This window comes from Apodemus sylvaticus, chromosome 9 (assembly GCF_947179515.1).
Source record: "Apodemus sylvaticus chromosome 9, mApoSyl1.1, whole genome shotgun sequence".
Lineage (NCBI taxonomy): Eukaryota > Metazoa > Chordata > Mammalia > Rodentia > Muridae > Apodemus > Apodemus sylvaticus.
Window position 1 is genome coordinate 56,052,818 of NC_067480.1, and position 26,945 is coordinate 56,079,762.

Here is a 26,945-nt window from a genome sequence, read left to right on the forward strand (position 1 = left end):
CTCTATTTGTTTTTCATGCCAACAAAAATGTATTATAACATTAGTGTTATTGCAGAACGATCAATCCATATGTTGTATTATCATAATAAAATGAGCAAAATGTATCTGTACATAGTTTTTTCTTGCAGTGTGCACACATTCCTTGTGGAGTCTTTCAAATCCAGTATGTGATTTTTGGTATATGGAGAGCTGGAATGTGGACAACTGGTAACTCCTGAAGGGTGGTCTCGTTATGACTGTGTAGTCACAGGTATCCTAAGATGGGCTCTAGTTCAGCTCACAGAAATACCGACTACCAAATATACATAGATAAAAATACCTTCATGTACAACCATGATCTGTGAAAGGGGGCCAAAGTATATATACCCTTGAAACCAGAAAGCTGAAGGAAGCCATATTGGGTGGATAAGAGAAGATCTTTCACGTTCCTCCTCCCTTAGACGACACTAAGAAGAATCCTTTGGGTCTCTGGTTTCTCCAGTGGGGAAACAGAACTCATAGTAGGCAGTGCCCTAGAAGTTCCAGGGCACTTTGTAGGAACTCTACTTCTCTCTAGTCCCATGGGGACCACTAGGATAATTGACAGGACCAATTTACCTGAGTCTGTTAGGGATGAAGAAAGGCAGTGGCTGTGAATAATTCTCAGTGGCTCTGTAACCAGGTGCGGCCTCACCACTGGTCAGTCAAGGTAACAGGCTTGCCCCCATGAAAGCCACAACAGCAGCTCCTGGTCAGGGGATCTGCTAGTAAGTTTAAATTGTCAATTCGATGTAGGCTAGAGTCATCTAAAGGAAGCCTTGATTGAGGAATTTCCAAGATTAAGTTTGCTTGTGGGCACATCTGCACAGGGGATGGGCATCCTCACCTGAAAGATTACACTTGGAAACCTTTAATGTTCAAAATAAAATTTATTTTAAAATTTGGTGAATTTGCAAAATACAAAATAGAAATGGTGTTTCTATGCACCAACAGCAAACTATTTAGAAAAGAATCCGAGGAAAACAATCTCACATCAACACTAAAAGATAAACTACTCAGAGTAGATTTAACAAAGAAAGTGAAAGATCTGTACCTTAAAAACTTTGAGTTTTATGGATGAAATTAAGGAAGTCACAAATAAGGGGGCAGGGACACCTGTAAGCTTAGATTCTAAAACCTACTTTAATAAGGGTTCTCAAATGCTTCAACCCCTCTTTTAGCCTACTGTCCAAAGACGGGGGAGCAAAGATGGTAAATAGGACAGGGGGATGTAGACATATTTGGAAGTAGTTCTTTGGGGGCAATTCCAATCTCCAGTGTCAGAATAGCAGCAGTTCAGTTTAGTAGTGTCAGGATACCAAACAGGAAACAGCAACAGCGGCACGACTCAGAAGAAACAGTCAGGCCTTCGTTAAACAGGCATGAGTCAGCGGGAGTAACCAGAACCAGCCAGGACACCAGAAGTTCTCTGGCATGTCTCTCTCAATGAAGTGAAGATCAGTGAAGATGTGAGACCTATTAATCATCACAAGGCTAGCCATGCAAGCACCCCATCACTGTTGAGTCTTAGGTAGCTCTAAGCTCTCTCCAAACATCACCTGTCTGCTCATGGGTCTGCTTCAGCAAAACATCACATGAGTCTGTATCACATGACACAAACAGAAATTTCCACTTCAGATGTCAGTATTTATGTATTGAAACAATTAGCAATGATAAAATGTCGAAGATATCCAAAGTGACCTATAGATTTAATGTAATCCCTATTCTGTTGACAAAAGTGGAGGCATTGCATGATCTGATTTCAATCTATGTCACAAAGCTTCAATACTGTTTAGACGTAAAACAGATATCTGTTCCAATTAAACAGAACAGAGAGCCCAGAAATAAATATACACATGTATAGTCGACAATATTTCACAACGATGCCAAGAATACACAGTGATACAGGAAAAATATCTTCAAGAAATGGCGTATTATAGACTGTGTTACTATAACAAAGTGCTTCAGCCAATTCACTTATAAAGAAATGAGTTTTCTTTGCCTTATGTTTTTGACCTCTGTCAAAGACATTACTCTTGACAAGAGAGTTTGATACACATAGCTTCAGCCAAGAAGTATAGGGCAAGAGGCCAGGGAAGTATCTTACAATGCCTGTCAGGGTTTCATCCACAGTGATGTAAGGAACTCTCACTATACCCCACTCCTTAAAGGCTCATAGTGCCTCTCGATAGCGCTGATCTTTAAAGCATGGGCATTTGGGGGACAGTCTCATGCTGAAACCACAACAGATGGTGTTAACTCAAAGTGGGTTAAAAGCTTTAAGCATGCGGCCTGGAGGGAAGTGAGCCCATTGGTTTGGCCTTGACAATGATTTTTTTTTGTTAAGATATACAAAAACAAAGCAAATAACCACAAGTGACGCCAGCAATAGCAGCTGCATGTGGATGCTGCTGCTGCTGCTGCTGCTGTTGCTGCTGCTGCTGCTTCCAATAAAAATGCTTCTGCAAACGGGAAACAAAAATGATCCTGTGGAATGGGATTAAAATGTATATAAAACCATACACAAAGCATAAAGGATTCCTACAATACTTGTAACAGCAACAATGATGGTAGCAATTCAATTCCAGGACCTGAAGAGATCTTTTTCTACAAGGGCCAAAAAGGTATGTGGAAAGTTCCTGAGTTCCACATGGACACACATGGTGGAAGGAAAGAACTGATTCAATAAAGCTGTTCTCTGTTCTCCATGGGCACACAGTAGTTCAAGTGTATGTGTATACCCATGAACACACACACACACACACACACACACACACACACGCACGCACGCACGCACACACACACACACACACACACACACACACACACACGCACACACACGCACGCACACTCAAAAACCAAGGTTAAAAACAAAGGAAGTCAATAACACAAATTGTCAGTGACACAAATCAGAGTCACCATGAACTATGGTCTCATACCTGCTAGCATGACTATCTGTTGTCACAAAGGACATGATATATAAGTGTTGGCCACTGGTCAAAACTAAACTGCATCAGCTCTTATGAAAACAATACAGAAGCACCTCAAATACTTAACTAGAGCACTACTGTATGCTCTAACAGCCCTAAGAAAATGTGCTGTTGACAGATGAATAGTTAAAGGAAATACTGTGGAAATGCATAGCTGTCCATTTGTATTATCCACTCATGAATATAGGAAGAACTGCTGCCACATATGACTGTGGATTAGGCTGGAGGTCAGTATTCCAAGTGAAATTAGTAGACAGAAAAAAGTCACATGCTGCATATCCTCACTTGCATGTGGAATTGTTAAAAAGCCAAACTTACAGATGGAAACAGACTGCTGGTTATGGGGATGGACTGAGTTTGGGGCAAGGAATTACACAGCTTAAGTAATAAGAGAAATTTATTCTGGGGGTCATCCTTGGACAGCATGAAATTCTAGCTTATAACACTGTATTGTGTACTTGAACTGCACTAAGAGACAGATCTTGTGTACTCTTACAGCACACACAAAATGGTAACTCCAATGATCGACATGTAAACTACTCCGGCTGCCTTGGTCATTTTGCGGGTCACAGAGATATAACATCAGCACACTGTGGACATTAAACATAGGTTTTATTTGGAAATTGCACCTCAGTAAAACTTGAGAAGAGAAACTGGTTACTCTTAGGCCAGCACTCACCACCCCCTAAGCTAGCTCACTGAAGCCAAGTGATGTTGTCTTCCCATACGCTAAGTCCACCATCCCTTTCTGAGCACCTTAGAATTGCTTGTAAGTGCAATCTTAGATTATCTTCCCCACAATGCTAGAAATAGCTGCACTCTACTGTGGAAATAAACTAAGTGTATTTATAGTATCAGGTCCTCCTTGTGCTGTTTTATAGCAGGTAAGAGACCTTTTTCAGAGCCCAGTGATCAATAACGCAGGCACTTCTTCCAGTGTAGTACGATTATTGTGGCTGAGTATCAAAGCCAGGGTGGGGACCTCCTCAGCAGGAGTGTGAACCCACAAAACCTGTCTCAAAGCCCAGTTGTCTGGCACACACAGACAGCATATGCACCTGGCAAGTGAAGTTATCACTTAATCAGATCACTTACCAAAACCTGAGAAGGGATGAGGGTACCAAATCCTCGTCACTTTGAAATAACAACAAACTTTGGCAATGGCGTGCCTAAAATGACTGACAGAATGATGGAGGGATCACCAGAACCTGGTTGAAAGATAAAAACGTAAAAAATATAACCCCCCCCCAAAATATCTAAAGCCATGGGGAAACAAAGCCACTGTCAGAAATCATGGAGAGAGAGAGAGAGAGAGAGAGAGAGAGAGAGAGAGAGAGAGAGAGAGAGAGAGAGAGAACAGAGCAGCCACCTGCTGGCTGGCTCCTTCCTTCTCAGCTGTGCCATTGGCCTCCATTCCCAGGATGAGTATTCTTGCCTTAAATCCAGCAATTGAAGACCAAGGGAGCTGGGAAGTGTGGTGCTGGACAGACTCCTGGGGACCTAGCTATACATATTCCAAAACAGATTTTGGAATCACTCTCATCTGCCTGTCTACATACTTTTCATTCTTCAGAGGTGTTTTTCATCACCCTTGGCTATGTACCGAGAGAGCTTCAACACCTAGGTCCTCAGCTCTCATTCCCAGGGAGTCTGACTTCAGTGATCTGGCTGCCTCCTGGGGGATCAGGACTCTTCAGGTTTTCCATTGTTTCCATTGTGAGGAGCAGCCAAGGCTGGGTGAGGGGGTGTGTGTGGCTTTTCAACCTCTGTCCTGCTGACCTTGGTGGCTGTATCTTGCTGTTGTGAGGGGCTGTCTGTGCACTGTGAAATAGCCCTATCCCTGGGCCATTAGCTACTAGATTCCAGCAGCAGCTGTATCACCCAAAGAGATGTGCAGACAGTGCCATATGTCCCCTGTGGGGAAGCCCTATAAAGCCTCCTGCAGCCCTGTTGGAAGTCTCTGCAGTACCACAGAGTTCTTCAGAGTAGTTCCCACTCATCAGCATGAGCAGGGAAATGAAGAGTGCCTGGTGAGAAATGCAAGTTCTGGGCTTCTACCTCATTTTCTCCAAATGGAAGCTAGCTAGCGGGTGTGTGTGTGTGTGTCTGTGTGTGTGTGTGTGTGTGTGTGTGTGTGTGTGTGTCTGTGTGTGTGTGTCTGTGTGTGTGTCTGTGTGTGTGTGTGTCTGTGTGGTGTGTGTGTGTGTGTGTGTGTGTGTGTGTGTGTGTAATGGTGGCGGCTGGTTAAGTCCAACACTCCATTTGAGCAAGCCCTCCAGGCCATTCTGATCCAAGTTAGAGTCATTCTTTTAGACCTGTGTTCCAGCACCTCAGAACTTCTGCCTGAGTGACAGCTTAACCTATCCACTCTGTTTTCTGAAGTTCTAAGAGAAATATTCCCTGTGTTTCTCATGTTAACGCTTTGATACTGTGAAATAGCCCTTTCACAAGAACCTTGTCCTCACTTCACCTGGGGGCAGATTTCGTCTAAACAAGATGGCATGCCCTCCAAGAGCAAGGACTTCCCAGGTAAATGTCAAGATGCTCCCACAGACCAAATCTGCTTAGAGAAGGGGCAGAGGCCAGGGAACAGACTGGGTGGAATCAACCACAAGACCACTGCTTTTTCTCACAAGCACTTAGTAATGCTAAGGCCATGCTCTCGTATCCAGGAGGCTGAGAAGCGATGAGTAGTTTCTTGTGCTTTTGTGGAAATGTTGTCAAAGTTCAAGTTGTGAGTTGATGGGTCTGATGGGTTTCCCGTCTCTTCTCCCATCATCTAGGTAAAGGAGGAAGACATGAACTTTGTTCCACGGCCAACAGGCTGTGAGCTCAAGAGCTTCATGAAATCTCCAGGCAGAGAAAGACTTCATGAACCCCCACTACCTCATAAGTCGAACAATCTCTGTCATTGAAACACTGCCAGTCATTGTGACTAAACACCTCCTAGTGTTCCTAAGAAGTAGACAACAGTTTACATCTTCTGTGGATGTTCTGCTGCTAGCGCTGAGCCCTTGAGCATTCAGAATGTTCTTGTAAGTTTTTTCACCTATAGCTCCTTTTCTGACTCTAAAGTTAAAGTTTACTGATAGTGGCTTTCAAAGAGATACAGAAAATGCAACCTCACACTTGCCCTTCATGTGTTTGATATTTTACTATATTAGGAGAATCTGAAGTCTCATTTCACTAAGTAATCATCACTATAAACTCTTTTTGTCTTTTGCTTTTCAAGTGGACAACTATATCAAAATAATAAGTCAGAGGCATGTCTGAAGAAAATAAAAAATTAAACATTTGTAAATAACCAGGGTATATGTGTGTGCTAGGCTGTTATGTCATGTGTTGCTGAGAAAACATCTTTTGGGAAGACTTAATGAGAAACCAACTTGCAAAGAAAGTTCTCGGTCATAAGGTAAAAGTTAAGAGTGGATTTTTCAATAGTTGTTGGCAAAACAAAACTAAAAGCAAAAAGCAAACAACCAAACAACCAAACAAAAAACCCAACACAATGTGTTCCTCTTTCCAGCTTCTCATGAATGAACTGGTTATAGGAAAGATGGGAGAGATGTGTGTAAGACTTTACGGACACAATCGTGGTCTGTCCATTCTGTTAGACTCACCACAACTCCCTCAGAGAGAAGAATGCCAGGGAGTCTACTGTAGACTCCTCTCTCCAGACAGAGATCAACTAAACACCCTGCCCCCTCTTTTTATTTCCCCTAAGACTTGAAAGACTTCTCTCTGTACCTTCCTTGGGTATTCCACTGCCAATGTTAATAACCCAGCATTCAGAAAGTTCCTTTGTACTTTTGTCCTAAAGCAGTTTTTCTCTCATCTTTTGTGTCCTGCAATTAAAGTCAGTTTCTACTTATTTTGGCCTTAATAGAGATACAGAAAATCTGATCTGCACCATTAGTGTTTTGTGCGTTGGAAACCTTACTATATTAGGACAATCTGAAATTTCGCTTGGCTGGGATAAATAGTCCTGATTCTGTTTACTTCTCCTCAAATACCCTATTACCCAAGCTTGAATCATTTTTATTGCATCCTTTGAGTTCTCTGTAACATGTTCGTGTTCTCCTCGGCTGTGTTTTTAAAGCCCAAGTATAACTGTTTATTAAAGACTCATGCAAGGCCAAGCAGGAGAGAGTTTCTGTCCAGAAGACCCTCACATGTGACTCTTTTATTGAGACCACTCAGAAGCAACCTGATTTTGTTTTATTTCCATTAGGAATTCTTTCTTGAAATAAGTCGCATTTAAAAAATTGAGCATTGACTTCTGCTTTAAAATGGCAGGCTGAGCTTGGATACAAGCTCCTCTTTCCTCCAACGATCCCTCTGAAATACAAGCGAAGATTTTGGTTTTTTTTTTTTAATGGAAGCAGATCAATAATATAAAACATTTGTTGCTCAAAAATGTTGGAGAATACAAGAAAAGTGATGAGATAGACCAGAGAAGAAAGCCATAGCCTGGGACACGGGAGGTGAGTCCAGACAAAGGAGGTGAGCCCAGACAAGGGAGGTGAGCCCTGGACATGGGAGGTGAGCCCAGACAAGGGAGGTAAGCCCTGGACACAGGAGGTGAGCCCAGACAAGGGAGGTGAGCCCTGGACACAGGAGGTGAGTGCAGGAAGGACACCAGGATGTGAGCCTGGAACACACTCAGGCTCCCAGGAGAATCCTGCACTTCAAAGTCCCTGACTGCCAGAGGCAAGGCGAGCTATCTGCCAGGTTAACCCTAAGGAAGGGCACTCCACCTCCATGCTTACTAGAGTGCCGGGAAAGGGAAACTCTGAGGCTAAAGTTAGGAAGCTAGACTCTGAAAGAAGTGAGAAATTTTTACCTAAAGCTTTGAAATGGTGCTGTGGGAAGGACCAAAGAGCAGAGGCCAGTAATTGGCAGAGCATACAATGGCCACAAGGGGATCTGTTAGCCGGTTTGTCACCTCCTCACTCTGGGGTCTAGACTGAGGAAGGAAGGAAGGAAGGAAGGGGCACTGGATATGGCCATATGCCATGGCAGACAGAGTGAGGAGGGTTCGGGGGCTCACAGACCCCTATGCACACTCTTTAGCAGAAGTCCTTTGGCACCATGTGGGCCCAGTGAAGTTTAAGTGCATCAGTACTTCACTTTCCCAAGGTCCCAGCAAGAAGTGGCACCAGAAATGCTTACTGTCAGCTCTAAATTTCAGTCTGTCACCTACAAGGACTCAGAAGAAAATGAGATGCCCCTCACTGTACTTGAGTGCCAGTTTTGTTTGAGAAAACTATCACAAACAGGCCTGTAACATGAAATAATCTACAAGTTACACAAAGTCATTGTCTTATTCGGGATCATATGATACTACAAGAAGTAAAATAAGTCAATAAACAATGGAAATGAAGCCAGAATTAGAGGAAAAAGCTGAAGAAAACCACACAAATTATAAGATAATATTATATATAACCTATATATTGTTTATATCTGTACTAATATGTATAATGTACGTAATATATATGGTACATGGTACATGTTACTGTTAAGTTTTACATATTTTGTGTAATATATGTTATATGTTATAGGTTATACATGTTTATATAAAATGATATACCATTCTATATAACATCAATTGCAAATTATATATTGACACAGTTTCTCTAATCTCTTTACACAAAACTAAAATATTTTATTATAATTGTAAAATAGAATCTAAATAGAGGATATGGAGATAAGGACAAATGAAATCAAAACCAGGAAAATATGGTAAAACTCACCAAGAGAGTGCTAGCAATTCAGTGCGTGCATTTGCATGTGTGTGTGTGAATGTGTGTGCAGGTACATATGCATGTGGTTGGTGGTCAGAGGAAGGGAAACTCCAGCTGTCATTATTCCGCCGGTGCTATCCACAGTGTTTCTTGAGAAAGATTGCCTTAGTTTGGTTTCCTGGTGCTGGGATAGACTAAGATCAAAGAAAGTTGTGGACAGGGGTTTATTTTGTTAATACTTCTATATGACAGCCCATTACAAAGGGGTCTGGAGGGGGGTCTGAATTAGAGGCCGTGGAGGAACACTGCTTGCTATCTTGATCCCCGTGATCTGCTTAGCCTGCTTTCTTACATGCCCAGGAGTGAGTGACATATCCTACACAGAAGCCTGGGGTGGGCATAGGGTGGAGGGCATGCCGGGAACTGTATTTGACTGTGTCCAGAACACCTAATCCCAGCTCACCCCTAACTGGATGGACAACTATTGTTGAACTTCTCCAGGGCCTAAAGACCCCCCCTTCTGCTAAGACTGCTGCTCCCACCCAGGGCAATGCCTCTGTGCCTGGCTCCCTTGATAAATTTATAAAAGTGTTCTCTAAAGTGCCATGTGGGGTGGGGCACAGTTTCAGACTTCTTGATGGAGAACTTTTCTCTGACGGAGCATGGACTCTCTACTAATGTACAAAAGGGGAGCTTGAAAACATAAACAGTGATTGCTATCATGTGTCAATACTAGGCTGTGCTTCTTAAGGAAGACGGAGAGAAGACAGACAGTCTCTTCTGTCTGGTGATCTGTGTGGTACCTAGAGTGAGGCTGGGGGTATCCAGAGAGGAATACAGAGGAAACAGATTCTTCTATCTCAGTCTTGACGCCTCTCTTTCCAGCCTGCTCAAGAACTGGCTCTCAGTGTAAGCTAAGAGCAGAGGAGACTGGTAAGGGAGGAAATGGTAAAAAAGAGCTCGCTTTGGGATAGCCCCACCCCTCAGGGCCAGGATCTGTCTTCCTCCCTCACTGGACATACGGTGAATGCTCAGGATGTGTTGTGTTTGGTAGAGGAAAAAGGTACAACTCCTTGGGCAGAATCAAGGTAAGAATGATCTAGAAAAAAAGACTAATAAGAATGCCCAAACTCTTTCACATTGTGATAATATTTTCACCTACAAAAACTGAAGGTCAAAAACCATGCGACTGAGTTACAAAAAGCCAAACCACATTTAAAAAGAAAAGACATTCGTGTTTTAAGTAGGTTTAGGATTTTGTGTTAGGCTATATGAGTGGGGAGTCTGGGACCACAGGTGACCCATGCCCTGAAAATCAGATACACCTTATTGTCAAGAATAACTTTTTTCTGTGATGACTCTTGGCATTGCAATGTTTAATGGAGAGGTTTTCAGACACTAGAAACTGAAGTAGACAAAGAAATTAAAATAATCCCACAGAAAGGCAGGCCCAGGCTGCCAAGAGGCAGAGCGAACGGCCCCACAGAGCTCCTGTCTCTAATTACCTTTTGGCTAAATGGCAAATTGTTTCAGAAAGAGAAATCGAAGGTTTATTTCCCTCACAGGAAAAAAAGAAAAAAGAAAAGAAATACCTGATTATGAAGCAAAACTTTAAACTACCTCTCTTCTTCTGAGAGAACGTCGGTGACACCAGGGTCACTCTTGCTTCCTAGCACAAACATGGCAGAATGATACTTAGCTGTCGGGACCTCCAAACACCGAATGAGCAGCCACTGTTCCCTCCACAGGCCCCAGAAGGTGCCCAGATGGGAGAGCCTGGCACGTTTGTCCTCTCCATGCCAGCTGTATTCATAGTTCCTTGACATTGACATGGAAATTCATCACCTTTTTATTAACCTGAGCAAGCATATAGCACTGAGTATTCTGTACACGAACAATTGTTTTTCTTGAAACAATAAGGTAGCCTCAGTTTTATTCTGTCTTTTGCGGCTGGAAAGCGCATTTTTTTATTATGATTTCTTTTTTAAATACTTAGGTTCTTGGGGAGTGACATCACTTAGAACAGAAACCGGGGAAACACACTGTACAAGTTTTTGTAAAATGTGGTTAAAAGTTGAGGGAAAAACAGATTCTTCCAATCAATGATCGCTTTGGCAGAAGTCTCGCCTAAACTTCCCCTCCCCCTCCTCCCAAGCCTGGTTGCGCAAGCCTGAAGGGACGACACTCATTCAAAAAAAAAAAAAAAAATCAAGTTCTACAAGAATAATGTAGATTTTTCTGTAGTAACAACAGGGGAAGGAAAACACAGCTTAAGGGGGATATCCAGCCGCAAGTCAATCTGTGTGCCTCTAAAAGCAAGCAGCTCTCGGAGTTCTTGGTGATGACCTCTCTAATTTGCTCACACCCAGGGCACATTGGGGTTTTACCCAACTATCCTCCCATTGATAAAGACTCCATAGAGATGAAAGGAGAAGGTTTCCCCCACCCCCACCCTGCCTCAGAGGATGAGATGCTTTAGGCCTATGCAAGCACTGATTACTCTTTCTCTCTCTTTCCCTCTCTCTCTGTGCGTGTGTGTGTGTGTGTGTGTGTGTGTGTGCCTGTGTGTCTGTGTGTTCAGAGCTCAGGGTGTGTTATGGTGAGTAAGAAGGCAGAAAGGAGACAAACACATTACACTTGTGGTGCTAAGGAACAACGCATTTAGAGATGCTGCACTCACTCCTCACATATGGAGTCACTAAGGTACAGCCGTTGGCGTGGCCGCAGAACCTGCCCACCACGGGCCAGAACGGGATACTGAGCACAGACTGCTTGACCCCAGGGCCTTAAGCATCATGGGCTTGGCGCAGGTCAGCAGAAGCAACTTTAAGGATAAGGAGGACTTGAGCAGACATCTTAGGGCGAATTACGAGGTAGGATCTCTTTATCCTCCCGAACCTCATTTTCTTCATGAATTTATGAAGCATGTACTATGTGTGAGGCACAGTGTTCTATTCCAGGATTCTGGGCAGGAGGAGGACACCCTCCCTGTCCTACAGCATGAGAGCCATTGTATTTGATTTGGAAACCCACTGAGTTTGTATAAATTGTTTGATGGTGGCATAAACTCTTAAACTTTTAAAACTAAATTAGGACCTGGAAATCTGTCAACGTTGGGGTTTCTGTTTTACACCTCAGTGAAAACAAACAAACAAGCAACAACAACCCTCAGATTTCCCCCCCTGGCAAAACACTTTTGGTTTCCATCAATGCTTTAATCAGTTTGGAGCATTGGTTGAAATGTTTCGTGTGTACTCGAGAACTTTAAGCATCAAACAGACTTTGAAAGTGACTTTTCCTGTTAACACAATGCTTCTTGTAACCAGTTTACTGTGCCAAAACGTGTTGTCTAAAGGTGGTGCTGCTGTAAGCCACAGAGGCTGAGTCCTGGTGGGCACGCACCACAGCATGCCAGCCCTTTGGGTGGTATTCTGCTCCTTTCTTAGTGTCCAGGTCACATGTTTAGAATCCTTGGTGCCCAACTGCCAGACTCCTGCCTTGTCTTCTTGTCAATTGGCTTGCATTATTTGTGATAATACTTACCCTTTATTATAGTCACCACAAGTCATGGGAAGGTTCAACTGTTTCATTAGTCGACTGAGAACAACAAAGTCTAATGTTTCATTGAAATCAGATGTAATGTTTGTGTTCCAAGGTCAGTTGGAAACTAATAGGAATAATTTAAGCCATAATGTCCCCAGCCATGGCTGAGCCACGCTAATCATCCTGCAGATCATACTGGAGTGATTCTGAAAGGGCCAAGTCACATCCCATTTCTCCCTCATTAAGTACACCGAAGACTGACTCTGTAAAAGGAAAGAATTCATCTTAGCAGGGTGGTCAGAGTGCAGGCCTGGAGAACCCTCAGCAGCCCAGCACTATAAACCTGTGGCCATAAGGACCCTGGGGAGCTGGGTTCCCTTTCCCCCTTTCTCCTTTTCCTTCTTTTCAGTTCTCATTTTCCACTTTCACAGAGCAGTGGCATAGAGTTGGGAGATCCTGAGAAACGTTCTAGAACTTCCTGGAAATTTCTCTGACTCTATGTACCCCTACCAAAAAAAAAAAAATAAATAAAAAGAATCTACCATTGTAAGGAATGTTTTGAAAGTGATTACAGAAACTCTTCTCTTTTCTGGCCAAACAGCCTACTGAGGACCTTTCTGCCATTGCTTCTTTATCTAGATGTTTCTAACCTTTCCTTGTGACCAGTTTTTAACTGTTGAGAAGATGGGGGATTCACCATCCTCGGAGTGCAGAAGATGCCTCTCTCCATTCTGGAATGTGCCTGGTGTATCTTTTCTTTCCATGAATGGAATCCAGCTGGGCAGATGGCGCTTCTACAGCTGTGATTTTAAAAGAGGGAAGTCTGTTTGAGGCAAAATACATGGACTATGTATAGTAATCCTGTGCCTAGTTGTGGCATTTAAATAGATAAATGAGAACATAATTGTGTAGAATATTGAGATTCTGAATGCATTAACTCTAAAGAATATGTGAGCTGATAGGAGCCAATAGCCTGTGATCACGTGACTGTCCCAGCTACACCCCACTCTCTCCATATGCTTTGAAAGAGGGGAACATGAGTTCTGAAGAGTATCCCATTTGGTACTGGGGACATACAAATGTTCTACACACACCTCTGAGTAATGACAGTTTATAGGCAGGTTTAGGAGGGGAAAATTTGTTGAGGGTGCCAGACCAGGCATGGAAGAGCCTTTGTGTGTGGTGTGGTCCTTTAGCACTCACACTGCTGTGAAGCCAGGCAAAGCTGTTCGCTGGACTCTCACCCATGTCTGATGCTTGGTTCCTGGACTCTCTTTCACTGCATTGTGCTAAAACACAGGCCATTGCTGTGGGTATGACTGCCTCTTTCCCCATTGCCAAAATGGTAGCCATTTCATCTTTTGCAAGCCGATCTATTGATTCATTTTGTCTCATCAGACAGAGCTTGAGTCCCAAGCTGAGACAGTTGTGAGGTCCTATAACAAGAGGTCGACGTCCTGCATTGTGAAGCTGAGTGCCTCAGCCCCAGGCCAGCGCCATCTTTGCCCCGTACTCCCTCCCTCCTGCTTGGTTTTCACACTTTTTAATTTTATCTTATTTTGTTTTAGTAAAGGGTTTCTCTGTATCTTCCTGACTCTCCTCAAACTTGCTCTGTAGACCAGCCTGGCCTTGAACTCAGATATCCACCTGCCTCTGGCTCCCAAGGGCTGGGAGTAAAGCTGTGCCCACCACCACCCAGTTTAATGATTTGTTTTCACATATTTTTATTTTTATTTAGCTCCATCCTGCCTGGTGGTCTGACCTTCAAAGGGTATCCAAGGAAGAGGGAGGAGGACTTAGGTCTGAGTTATATTTACTCTAAGTGACAGTAATATCTTGGGTGAGTTCGAACCACCTAGACACTAGGCGGTCTTTCTCATGCCACGTCTTTTTTCAGTGAACATGATACCAAATATAGGGAAATATGCTTTCATTACATGTTGCCTATAATTCTTCTACCTCTGAGAAGTTGGTACTTGTAATTCTTCACTAATAATTATTCAGTCATGAACATTTTATGATTCCCTATTATTTCTTGGTCACCTAATAAAATAATGAAATCTAACCTACAAATTGCTTTCAAGTATAATGAAAATGTATTAGAAGTTATTGGATTAGAAATTATTGTATTAGAAGTGATTATATTAGAAGTTGAAAATAATTCACATATCAAATGATGCTCAAGAAGAAGGAAGAACAAGGTATGGATACTCTGGTCCTTCTTAGAAGGGGAAACAAAATTCCCACAGAAGGAGGTACAAAGACAAAGTGTGGAGCAGAGTCTGAGGGAAGGGCCATCGGGGACTGCCCCACCTAGTGATCCATCCCACATACAGTTACAAAACCCAGACACTATTATTGATGCCCACAAGTACTTGTTGACCGGAGCTGGATATAGCTGTCACCTGGGAGGCTCTGCTAGTACATGACAAATACAAAGGGGGACACACTCAGCCAGCCATTAAACATAGCACAGGGTCCCCAGTGGGGGAGCTAGAGAAAGGATCTAGAACTGGGTGTGGCGGCTCACACCTGTAATCCTAGCACTTGGGAGGCAGAGGCAGGCGGATTTCTGAGTTCGAGGCCAGCCTGGTCTACAGAGTGAGTTCCAGAGCAGCCAGGACTACACAGAGAAACTCTGTCTCAAAAAAACAAAGAAAGAGAGAGAGAGAGAGAGAGAGAGAGAGAGAGAGAGAGAGAGAGAGAGAGAGAGAGAAAGGATCTAAGGAGCTGAAGGGGTTTGCAGTGCCATAGGAGGAACAACAATATGAGCCACCCAGTACCCCCAGAGCTCCCAGGGACAAAACCATCAACCAGAGAGTGCACATGGAGTTACCCATGGCTCCAGATGCATAGGTAGTAGAGGATGGTGTTGTTGGACATCAAAGGGAGGAGAGGCCCTTGATCCTGGAAAGGCTTTATGCAGTGTGGGGGAATGCTGGGACAGGGAAGTGGGAGAGGGTTTATTGGGGAACAGGGGTTGGGGGAGATGGGTTATGAGACTTTGGGGGGGGGACCAGGAAAGGGAACAATATTTGAAATGTAAATGAAGTATATGTGTAATACAAAGAAAGTAAAAAAAAATAAAAGAAGTTGAAAATAGACTCACTTAAAATTGTGCATTTCGCCGGGCGAGGTGGCATATGCCTGTAATCCCAGCACTTGGGAGGCAGAGGCAGGTGGATTTCTGAGTTCGAGGCCAGCCTGGTCTACAGAGTGAGTTCCAGGACAACCAGGGCTACACAGAGAAACCCTGTCTCGAAAAAAAATTGTGCATTTCATTATTAATATTGTGTGTGTGTGTGCACACTTACCTTCACGTAGATGAGTGTGCACTTGTTTGCTCATGGATAAGGGAGTCAGAATACGAATTCAGGAGTTAAGTTTTGGGAGTAATCTACCTCATATTTTCACACAGGGTCCCTCACTGGGCCTTAGGATCCTGGTTTGACTAAGCTAGCTAGTTAGCCCAAGGAATTCCTCTGTCTCTGCCACCCTGAATTGTGATGTAGGATTATATGAACGCTAGAGGTTGAACTAAAGTCCTTGTGGCAAATGCTTTATACTTCCCTAGCCCTTTATCACCAATATCTTCAAATACACACACACACACACAAACACACACACACACACACAGAGGGGGTGGGAGAGAGAGAGAGAGAGAGAGAGAGAGATCCCACAACAAGCAATATCCAAACTGAATGATGTAAAAGTACCAAAACCACCTATTTTTGTTTCTGAAAATCATTCAATGTATAGTACTTGTGTTCAATGCAGGCCTGTATTTTTAATGTTCTTTGGCAACAATTTACTGAGCCTCACTTCTTTGCTGATACTTTGGGGGTTGCTGGAGCTACATCAGAAAATAAGGGGTGGTGCTCTGAGGGATTCCCCTACCTGTTGCAGATCAGAGACCTATGAACAATCATATACTGTGAGAGGTGTCTCAATGGAGCTAGCTTTCCAATCAAAGGGGACCCTGAGGGGGAAGTGTTTCTGAGGAGGCTTTGTAAACATTTTGTCATCTAGAGCTAAGGATGAGTGGACCATCTGTGCACCACCCAACTGCAAAAACTCTTTAAATTCTTATACAAAAGAATTTAAGTGTGTTTGGCTTTAACAAAACTGGTGTAGCTCAGCAGTTCTCTAGCAAAGGCAAATGTCGCCTCTTCTGAGTAAAGGGTACCTAGATGCCATGCGCTAAAGACCATGGGAAAGGAGGCATTCCTGAGTAGACAGGAAGAGTCCAGATGAGGGACAGCTGCCATGTGTGGATCAGCATAGCATGAGAGCAGCTGTGACTGGTGGCTCGTAGTCACATACACATAAGCCTTTGTAGTACCAGAAGGTTGTCGTTCTTAGGCATGGATCCTGTATCTCAAAATCAAAGGTATCTCTGGAATCCTGAAGATCTGAGGGTTCCACTCAGTGCTGACCTCCACACCAGCCAACATGTCCACCATTGTACACTAGTCTCTTGCTCACCCTTGCTGGGATATACATGTCTCTCCCCACGTGCGCACTTAGATTACAAAATTTTATTTCTATCCCACAGCCATGTGTAAATCTTCACTTGGAATAAAATATCTCTTTCAGGAAAATGCTTTATTTACACACAGCCAGCCCTGATTGCCTTCCATTCCTTTCAGGGAGAGCTATGGTCAACTGGTCCCTTCCCAAAGGCAAGCCAACTGGTAAAGATTTTGATTAAAGCTCTGATTGGAAACCATGATAAAATCCCTGTAAGTTTTCAAGGTTTGTGGGGAAGAGGCAGAGTGGCTAAATCAGCAAAGGTAAGACTAAAGAAGCGTGTTGGGACAAGTTGAGTCTCTAGAAGCAGAAAGTGGTGGGAAACTCTGGCAAGACAGATGCTAGAAGGGATAAGTGCCTACTTATCTTTGCTATGCTACACTCAACACCATCTGGGGAAAGCATCTCTGTTTGGCCTTGCGATGGTAGGCTCTCAGTCAAAGAACAAGGAGCATCTGAACTGGCAGGTCAGTCAAGATTACTGCATGTGAAGTCAGATGAACTTCCAATAAGCAAAATGTTGTGCAAAAGAGGAAGGAATGTGTGTGCATTTATGTGTACACATTTGGATGTGTGTGTGTGTGTGTGTGTGTGCTCTGACATGAAAGAGCTGTCAGAATAAAATAATCATCCGCTGTAGTATTTTTCTTTTTTCCAAACTATGAAGTTTGTTACTAAAATATTTTAATATTAGATTTTTATTAACTCTTGAGAATTTCATATATTTTGAGCATGCTTGTGCCCTCCCTTCTAATCTTCCCAGATCTACTGCCCACCCCAGCTTCCTGTACTCTTTGTATGTTGATAACCCAAGTCTAGTTTGTGCTGACCACATACACATGGCTGTGGGGCCATTCACTGGAGTGTGGTTAACCTACTGGGGCTTGCACTCTTAAAGAAAACTGACTCCCTGACAAGCCATCAACTATCCATTAGTTATGAGTTATGCATGGGTGTTGGTGAACACTGCGCAGTTCCTTAGTGTGTTTTATAATGCAGAGCTGCCCCCTGCATGCTAGAGTGGTGGCTGGCTTGATCTTGTGCAGGTCTTGTGCAGCACAGCTGCTGTGAATTCAGGAGTACATCTGTTCTACAGTGTCTGCAAACTATGAAAATCTTATCTCCCACTTCTCAGTGATGGTAGGAGAATTTTAGAAGCTTCTGGCATTTCAAGATCTGAAAAATAAAATAAAGGTTAAAAACCACATAAATCCAGAGAACCAAGATTGGGTGTATATCTATGTTCATTAGACATTTTTGAATTTTACTTTATAATTATCAGACATATGTACTTGTTTCACTAACAACATAAAAGAAGGGAGGAAACCATTGGGAAAAGGAAGATTTTTAAAAGAAAAAAATTTTCTTCTTCAATGTGACTTAGGATATTGGGATCTCCTCGACTTGCTTTATTCAAGGAAACAGAGAGCTTACTGTGTCCCAAAGATGGATTAGACAGATGCGGCATGTAACCATCAGCATGTGGGAGGTTTCTTCCCACCATGGGGATTTGTGAGTGGCTTCATGAGATGCTATGAGAAATTGGTGCAATCCTTTCCTCATTTGTCACTGTGCTGTGGAACTGGTAAACGTAGAGGAAACAGAAAATTGAGCACATCTGTGAATTTGGTTGTGTCCTGATTATAGCAATGCAGTTCCACAGATGTGCATGTTTTCACAGGAGAACAGAATTCTGTTTGACTCCAGCCCCATCAATGCTCAGCTGATGTTTTACAGCTCCTTTGGGGTAAGTGTGCTCCCCTCGATAGAGCCAGACAGTAGTTTAGCTGTAAGATTCTCTGGCACCATTTCAAGATCTATTTTCTTAAATTATGGCAAATGAGGACTTGGGGTACACATGTCAACTCCATGGATATATTTCTCCTGTAATAATGCTCACCGCATTCACTCTGCCCCTCAGCAAAGAGCAAACAGTAAACATTTATTCGTTCAGAAGACTTCAGAGTTTCTGTGTTAGAAAGTGAGGAAGAAGAAAGCTCCCAGCCATGAATAAATACACACATGTGTATTAATAACCTTTCTCCTTGTGCTAAGATGCCAGCAGTATTGACATGTTCCAGTGTTCTCTGCCTCAGAGGTTCCCACAGTTGGTGCACACAAGTCCCACTCAGGTCTAGTCAACATAGAAACCACTTCACTCCATCCCCGGAGATTTGGATGCTAAAAGTCTGCAGGGAAACAAGTCAACAACCTACCTTTCAGGTGACCCAGAAGACATCATATTGAGGAACACAGATTTAAACAAACCAACCAAATGACAAATCATCAAACAAAGAAGAAAGCATAGCTCACAGGAGACTATAAATGCTGTCCCTTGGCAGGCTTCCCCCATCGCCTACTATCCCTACTAGTGAACAATTACTCACTTTAAAGAAGTGTTTCTTGACAGCAGCCATCACCATCACGTTTATCACAACTCCCTGATGGATAGCTATTTTCAAAAGAAAGAAAAACCATTTAGAAATAACAGTCTGAATCCAGTCTGTGTGCATGTGTGTGTCCATGTGTGTTCATGTGTATATGCAAACATGTGTCCATATATGTGTATATGTGCCCATGTTATGTACATATGTATGCATGTGTGTGTGCATGCGTGTGCATGCGTGTGTCCACATGTAAGTGTACTTGTGTTTGTGTGTGTACATGAATGTAGACCCAAAGGAAGCCTCAACTGTTATTAGGTTCCATCCACTTTGCTTAGAGACAGGGCTGCTCACAGGCCTGGATCTCATTGATTGGACAAGGCTAGCCTGTGAGTCCCAGGAACCCACCCACCCATCTCTGCTTCCCATGCACTTGGATTTCAAGCATGTATGACTACCACATCTTTTGTTGTTTTGTTTTAAAACATGGGTTCTGGAATTGGACTTTGTGTTGTGCTGCATGGTAACAACTTAGCCATCTCACAGCCCTCAAATCTGTTTTTGAGCTTGTGTGTACACACATGTTTGTGTGTGTGTTTCTGTGTTTGTGTGTGTGTGTGTGTGTATGTGTGTGTGCATGTATGTATTTGATTAGTTAAGAGAACAAGATCCTCTTTTTAAGGTTTGGGGGTCTCTATTGTCCTTCTAGGGTAGTCTGGAACCACACCGATCATTCAGAAGAAGCAGACACTGTTTCCAGGATAATCCATATCTCCAAGGACTTTTCCAACACTTCTCAAGTGATTTCTCACATGGGCAGTGAGCCTATCACCATATTTCTACTACGGATTTTTATGATGCTGGTAATAATGATAACTAACATTTATTATTTGCCATGTGCTTCGTGCACCCTCATAATGCACTTGCTCTTCACAATAATCATGAGACAGATACCATCCACACCAATTTCACAGTTGAGGAAACTGTTAGTCAGGATGTCTACTACTATGATAAAACATGATGACCAAAAGCAACCTGGGGAAGAAAAGGCTTATTTCTCTTGCAGCTTGTAGACCATCATCCAGGGATGTCAAATCAATACTCAAGGCAGGAACCTGGAGGCAGGAGCTGAGGCAGAAGCCATGGAAGGCACTGCTTACTGGCTTGCTGTTCCATGGCTTGTTCAGCTTTTTTCTTGTAGATCCCAGGACCACCATCCCGGGATGGCTCCACTCACAATGGGCTGGACACTCCCACATCAACCATTAATTAAAAAAAATTGTTAAGACTACTGAGTTGCCTATAGGCCAATCTTGTGGGGCTATTTTCTTGATTAAAATCCCCTCTTCTAGAAAGACTCTTGCGTGTGTCAAGGTAACATAAAGATATCCAGCACAATTGACCTATGCCAGCTTGGCACAATCATATCACTGTTAAACCATAGCCTTTCCTTTCTTGTTTATCCCCAAGATCTCATATGAATATTAATATCAACAATATAAAACAAATTACCTCAAAATTCCCATGGCCTTTACCAATTCAAACATGTTAAATGTTAAGTCTTTTTATTTTTTTTAAATATCCAAGTCTCATTAAAATATTCATCATTTCACCAAAATGACCATAGCCTCTCTAAAGCGCCAATGTCTCTTTAGAAGTTCAAAGTCTTTTAACTGTGCATTCCTTCAAAATGAAAAATGGATTAAATTCTTTCTTACTCCAAGACAGAAGAACCAGGACAGGGCCTCTGTGAAACCACAGCAAACTCTGATGGTTTAAAGTTGTGTCAGACTGGGACTTAATCGCTATCTTCTGGCCTCCTCTCAGGGACTCAGAAGGTCATCCACAGCACACACACACTTGTCTATTGGGGTCAGGTGTGCCCCACTCCAAATCTGGAGATCCCATGCTGCCTCCAAAATGCCCAGGTCTTCACAGTAACTGAGTAGCACCTTCACCAACATTGTCTGGGCTATCTTCGGAGATTCTCACCCTGCTGCATACTGCCAAGCCTCAACTTTCCCCCATGACCCCTTCAATCCTGGCCTCTCGACCACACCTTCCCCAGTGACCTTTCCTGGGATCTCTTTGGTAACTCCAGCCTTGTCACAGGGTGCCTAGATTTAGCTGCTCTCTATGGCCCCTGAAGCCTTCATAACCAGTAACACTTGGTGATTCTTAATACCAACTTCAGCTTCCAGCACAAGGTATAGCCTTGGACCCTCCAGACCAGAACCTCCATGCACTGACCATAAAGAGACAGTTCCCTGAAGATTCTGTCTCCTTGATGCTGTTGTCTTAATAGTGCCAATTCTTCAGCTCTATTTGACCAGACATCACAGGTCCTAACACAAAACACCACACAAATGTAGAGCCTCTAATGGGCTCCCAAAATTTCCTCCAAAACTTCATAAGCCAGGCTTTCATAATGTACACTGTGCTCAATGCGATTATTTTTAAACTCCCACAGAACATCCTACTGAGCTCTGAATATTATACTGCCTTTCCAGCTGAGATGCTGCCATAACCATACACACACACACACACACACACACACCACTGTCATGTTTACCACAGAAATAGAATATTCTCGGTACCAACTTCTGCCATAGTCTTTGTGTTTACTGCTGTGATAAAACGTCATTTCCAGAAGCAGCTTGGGGAAGGACAGAGTTATTTTAACTTGTAACGGGACAGAGTTATTTGAAATTGTAACCTGTAGTCCACCACCCAGGGATGTCAGAGATGGAACTCAAGGCAGGAACCTGGAGGCAGGAACCAAAGCAAAGGTTCTGGAGGAGTGGTACTTACTTGTTAACTCTTTCATGACTTGCTCAACCTGCTTTCTTACAGTACCCAGGATGACCAACTCAGGGGTGAACCAGCCCACCAGGGATGACGCCAGCCCCATTAAATGCTATTTAACAACGTGAACTACAGACTTGCCTACAGGCCAATCTTGCGGGGGCATTGCCTCTCTGAGTGGAAGGTGGATGTGGCAAAGGCCTCACTAGCTCAGTGGGCATGCCAGCTGAAGAAAGGCTGAAAGTCACAAAGACATTTTAGTTCAGCTAAAAAAAAACCCAAATCTTTGAGTTAAAAAGGGGAGGAGATGATAAAATTAATCTAGCCATTTGGAAGTAAAGGGCAGTGGGATTTTTGTGTCTCTACATTCAGACTACAGAAGAAGATTGCAACAGCTACCTCCCATGCCTTATTCTGTGTATAATTATGCGGAGTGAAATATCTTCTGAGTAACTGTATACATAATCAAATATTGCACACATCTAAGAGCTTGAAGGTGCCTGCTAACCTCCTCCTACCCCAAGTCCTATGCAATAAACCATAGTTATAATTTCTTTCCTGGTTTCATTTGGATTTCCTTTAATAATGTTTGATTATAATTAAAAATCAGCATGTATGTGGCATGGAGGAAGAAACCAAAATTGTTCTCTTTTGTCATTTAGAAAAGTGACAGTTATAAGAATGCCCAATATAATCAATTCACTTTTCCTGCTATGGAACTAGCGTTTTATCGACCACAAATATGCTTCTCCACATAAGACAGTCACTGCAGTTCTGTGGTGAGCGCAACAGGACTGAAGTCACTGCCAAAGAACCATCAAAGCCTTCAGAGCAGCGATTGATGTGCTCTGTTCAGAGCTCAAAGAACGACGGAGCAAAGAGGAAGAAGCCAGTGGCGGGAATGGCTTTAGGCTATGCTTTCAAAATAGGTTTAATAAAAAGGCAAATGCAGCCATAAGACACTCACATATAAAACAGATACGTGCCTCTCAGCAAGCAGAGCACAGTGAGCTTCCAGAACATTTTCATATTCAGGCCCGTTGATCCTAGCATCAATAGGCTTGAAAGGGGATAGATTGTCTGACCTGAAGATACTTGCACAGGATCTCTGGTGACCTGCAGAGCTCGGGGATGAAGTACTAGGATTCTGTATCTTTTCAGTCCTGTTTTGAGTGAGATCGTTAATACTGAAATCCTGAGAGCCTCTTGCATTGCATTCTGTCTCTGGAGCCCAACTGACTGCCTTTTCCCCAGAGATACATCCTGGACGTTCAGGAGAATTCTAGGCATCCGGGCTAGACATGAATGCATCTTGGATGGAGAGTCCCTCCTATCCATAGTTCATGGGGTTTCATAGAATATTCTTTCTCTCTTGTTTGGTCTTACTACTCTTCTCTCTGGTCAAATTCCTTCTGAAGCAGCTCTGTGAATCTAAGATTATCTGGAAGTATTTGCTCAAGCTAAGCCACCACTCCATGCATGTAGGACTGATCGTAGACTAGAAAAAATAAATAAAAAAGGGGTCTGGGGAGATGGTTCAGTCAGCAAAGAGCTTGCTGGATAAGCATGAGAACTTGAGTTTGATCCCTACACCCATGCAAAAGCCAGGCACCTGTAATCTCAGCACTACAGAGGCCAAGACAGGAGCATGGTTGGTGCTTGCTGGACGGCCAATCTATTGAACTGGTAAATTCCATGTTTGGTGGGAAACCCATTCTCAGAAACTAAGGATGGCTGAGGAAGATGACTGATATCAACCTTTGACCTCCACACATATGGTTGCACACACACGCATGCATGCATGCATGCATGCACACCATGTACATATTTATGTACAGAAATAACAAAACTACCAAAGTGATCATTTTATAGAGTATTATTTTACGTTTCCATTTTAATATATAGATTTCTGTCCTCTTATGTAAAATGTACTTTTCTCTCTTGTTCTTTATTTATTCTTCTCCCATACAATTCATCCTGACTGCAGCCCCCTCCGTATATGCTCCCCCACCTTCCCTCTTCCCCAGATCCACTTCTCTTTCCTTTACCTTCAGAGAAGAGCAGGCCCCCAAAAATATTAACTGAACTCGGCACAACAAGATGCAATAAAATTAGTCACAAACCCTCATATCAACTAAGAGGAAAAGGGTCCCATGAACACACAAAAGAGTCAGAGACACTCCCACTTCCCCTGCTAGGAGTCCCACAAAATCCGAAGCTATACAACCACAGCATATATGCAGAGCCCTGTAGGCTCTGTGATTGTCATCTTTGTCTCGTAAGCCCCTATGATTCCTGCTTAGTTGATTCTGTGGGCTGTGTTCTCATGGTGTCCACAGTCCTCCCATCTTCTTCAGGGTTCTCCTAGCTCCACCTAATATTTGGCTGTGGGTTTCTGCATCTGTTCCCATCAGCTGCTGGAAGAAGCTTCTCTGAGGACAATTGAGTTAGGCGCCAACTATGAGTACAGTGGAGTATCATTAGGCATCAAAGTGTGCTTTTTAAACTGGGTAATATAACTAAAAATAAATTGTTAATAAGAGGTGAGTGGCCAGTGCACATTCATTTTCTCGCAATCTTAAAACCCTTTTGTTCATCAGCAACAGCATTTCTGTTAAGTCAGTGCATGAAATGATGCTTTCTGAAGAGACCCAGCTGCCAAGAGAAAATGATAAAAATCTACAAGGAGATGATGGTTATGACATCATAGCCTGTTAGTACAAAAACCATGAAGAGACGGGACGGATCATGAGGACGAAGTAGCGCACAGTAGCCCTGCGTTAGAGTGCAAATCCCAGCACACCTAGACATTAGGGCAGAAAGAGAAAGCATAGTTTGGAAAAGTTAAATAGATTCTTGTCTGATCAGCTGGAAAGTCATCTTCGTTCCTCAAAGTGCATCTTCAAACATGAAATACAAAAAGGGCTCCCTTTCCCCTCAGATGTTCATTTTATTTAGCACACAACCACTTTGAACTCTTTACTCCTCAACATCTGTAGAATCCAATTTCCGCTCGGTTAAAAAAAAATGCTGACATCTGTTTAAACTGTAATATCTCCACAACCAAGTAACATGTTAACTCAAGCTTGGTGTCATGTTAAATCACTTGGGCTTTAAAAAAACATTAAGCTTATTGGTTTTATTTTTTCCTTCAAGTTTCTTGTGATGTTAGCATCTGACTTTTTGGATGTTTCTAAGTGATCACCAAGAAAAAAAATGTATATTTCGTGTGCCCCTTGATAATGCCAAATATGGACCTTTCACATCAAGCTCAATTAGAGATATTTTTCCTGAAAACAACCAAGAAATTAGAGCTTTAGGGTCAATCTGACTTGGCCTTAAAAGAGGTCTTCTCCCAGAGCTGATGGTAGCTGATTCTGCTAAGTCAGAACTGTGATGTAGCAAAAATCACTTGGGTTAACAAATCACTTGTGTTCACAAAAGTGTTACAGACATTTGTGCTCTGCATTCCACAAGGTCATTAACATTTCAGAACAGCATAAAAGATGCAGCAGATACCCCAGACATCTCTCCACCCCAGATACACCTTTGCACTGGAATTTTTCCACAGTTGCCGGAGTACGATTGCCTGTTGGTGGTGGAGTAGGCTCATTTTCAGGGAATATTATCTGCTCATGGTGAGGCCTCAGAGTCCCAGAGGCTAAAGGGTTCTACGCGACTGTCTATGTCTGCCTCAATGGTAGGCCACATCCCATGACACTCTGGTTAATAAAGGAGCAGCCGAGGGTGATGAAGTGGAGTCTGTGCAGCAGGGCAAGGATGAGAAACAGCTGCAGCCTCAGGACCAGGGATGGGGCCTGCTGCTACCCCACGACCACTCCAATGCACCCCAACTCCTCCAAACACACAAACCAGAATCTGGAAGGAGCTGTTGCCAGGTGGGCTGTTCAGAGGGCAGCAATATGCCTGGTGGTACTAGGGCATGTACGGAAGTGAGGTATGGCCAAGGAGTGCCACTCTTCAGGGCCAAACCCTTACTCTCTGCTGTCTGCTTTTACGCCACTGGTGACTTCCAATGCAGCAGCATCCCTCCCCAGGCACTGCTGCCAACTAACTCGAGTAGTAGCTTGGTCACTGTCCTAGGACATTACAATCGTAAGAGCTTCATCCATCGAGAAATCCCTTTATATAATAATTGATTTGTTGGACTGTCACCCTGGTTTAACCTCCATCACTACCCAATCGTGCCTTTTTCATTCTCTCTCAGGATTATTTCTGAGAGAAATCTTCCAAGAATTCTCCCTGTACAAGTCTCAGTCCATGTCCTTGCAAACCCCATCCAAGACAAGACAATCTTCTCCCTTTCAGAGAGGTTTGGTAACACAGCCCAGAGTCAGGGATTTTAAAAGCAGATGGTGGTGGGCTATGGAAAATTAAAAATCAAAGTCTATTAAAATATTGGGTAATCTGACTTGGCCTTAAAGGGGCCATCTCCTAGAGACAATGGCAGACAATTTCTCCAAGTCACAGTTGTGATGTAGTAGGAATAACTTGGATTTACAAGGTGTAAAAAAATCTAGATTTTTCCGAGGTTTATGTTGCCGCTAACAGTGGAGGCATGACTGTGGGTGGTGCTGTCCTTCCAGCCCTCCCTGTCTGTACTGCTGCTGTCCCTCTGTCAAGCCACACACCAGTTCTCATGGAGTCCTCACGAGGAGCAGGCACTAGCTTCATCCTGGACTTACAGAGAAATGAGTGACATTCTGTAACTTGTGATGTAGAGAGTGGGCTTTGCAGTTCTGGTCCCTACTTTGATGTAATCAGGCTCCTCAGAAATACCTAAGCATCCCTTTTCTTTCAGTGCAAGCCGTCACTCTGATGTGGATAAAGAGTTTGAGAGACTAAAACTCTACAGCAGGGATGATGATGATGGTGATATGGAGGTGTCTACATTATTTTCCCCAAAGCCT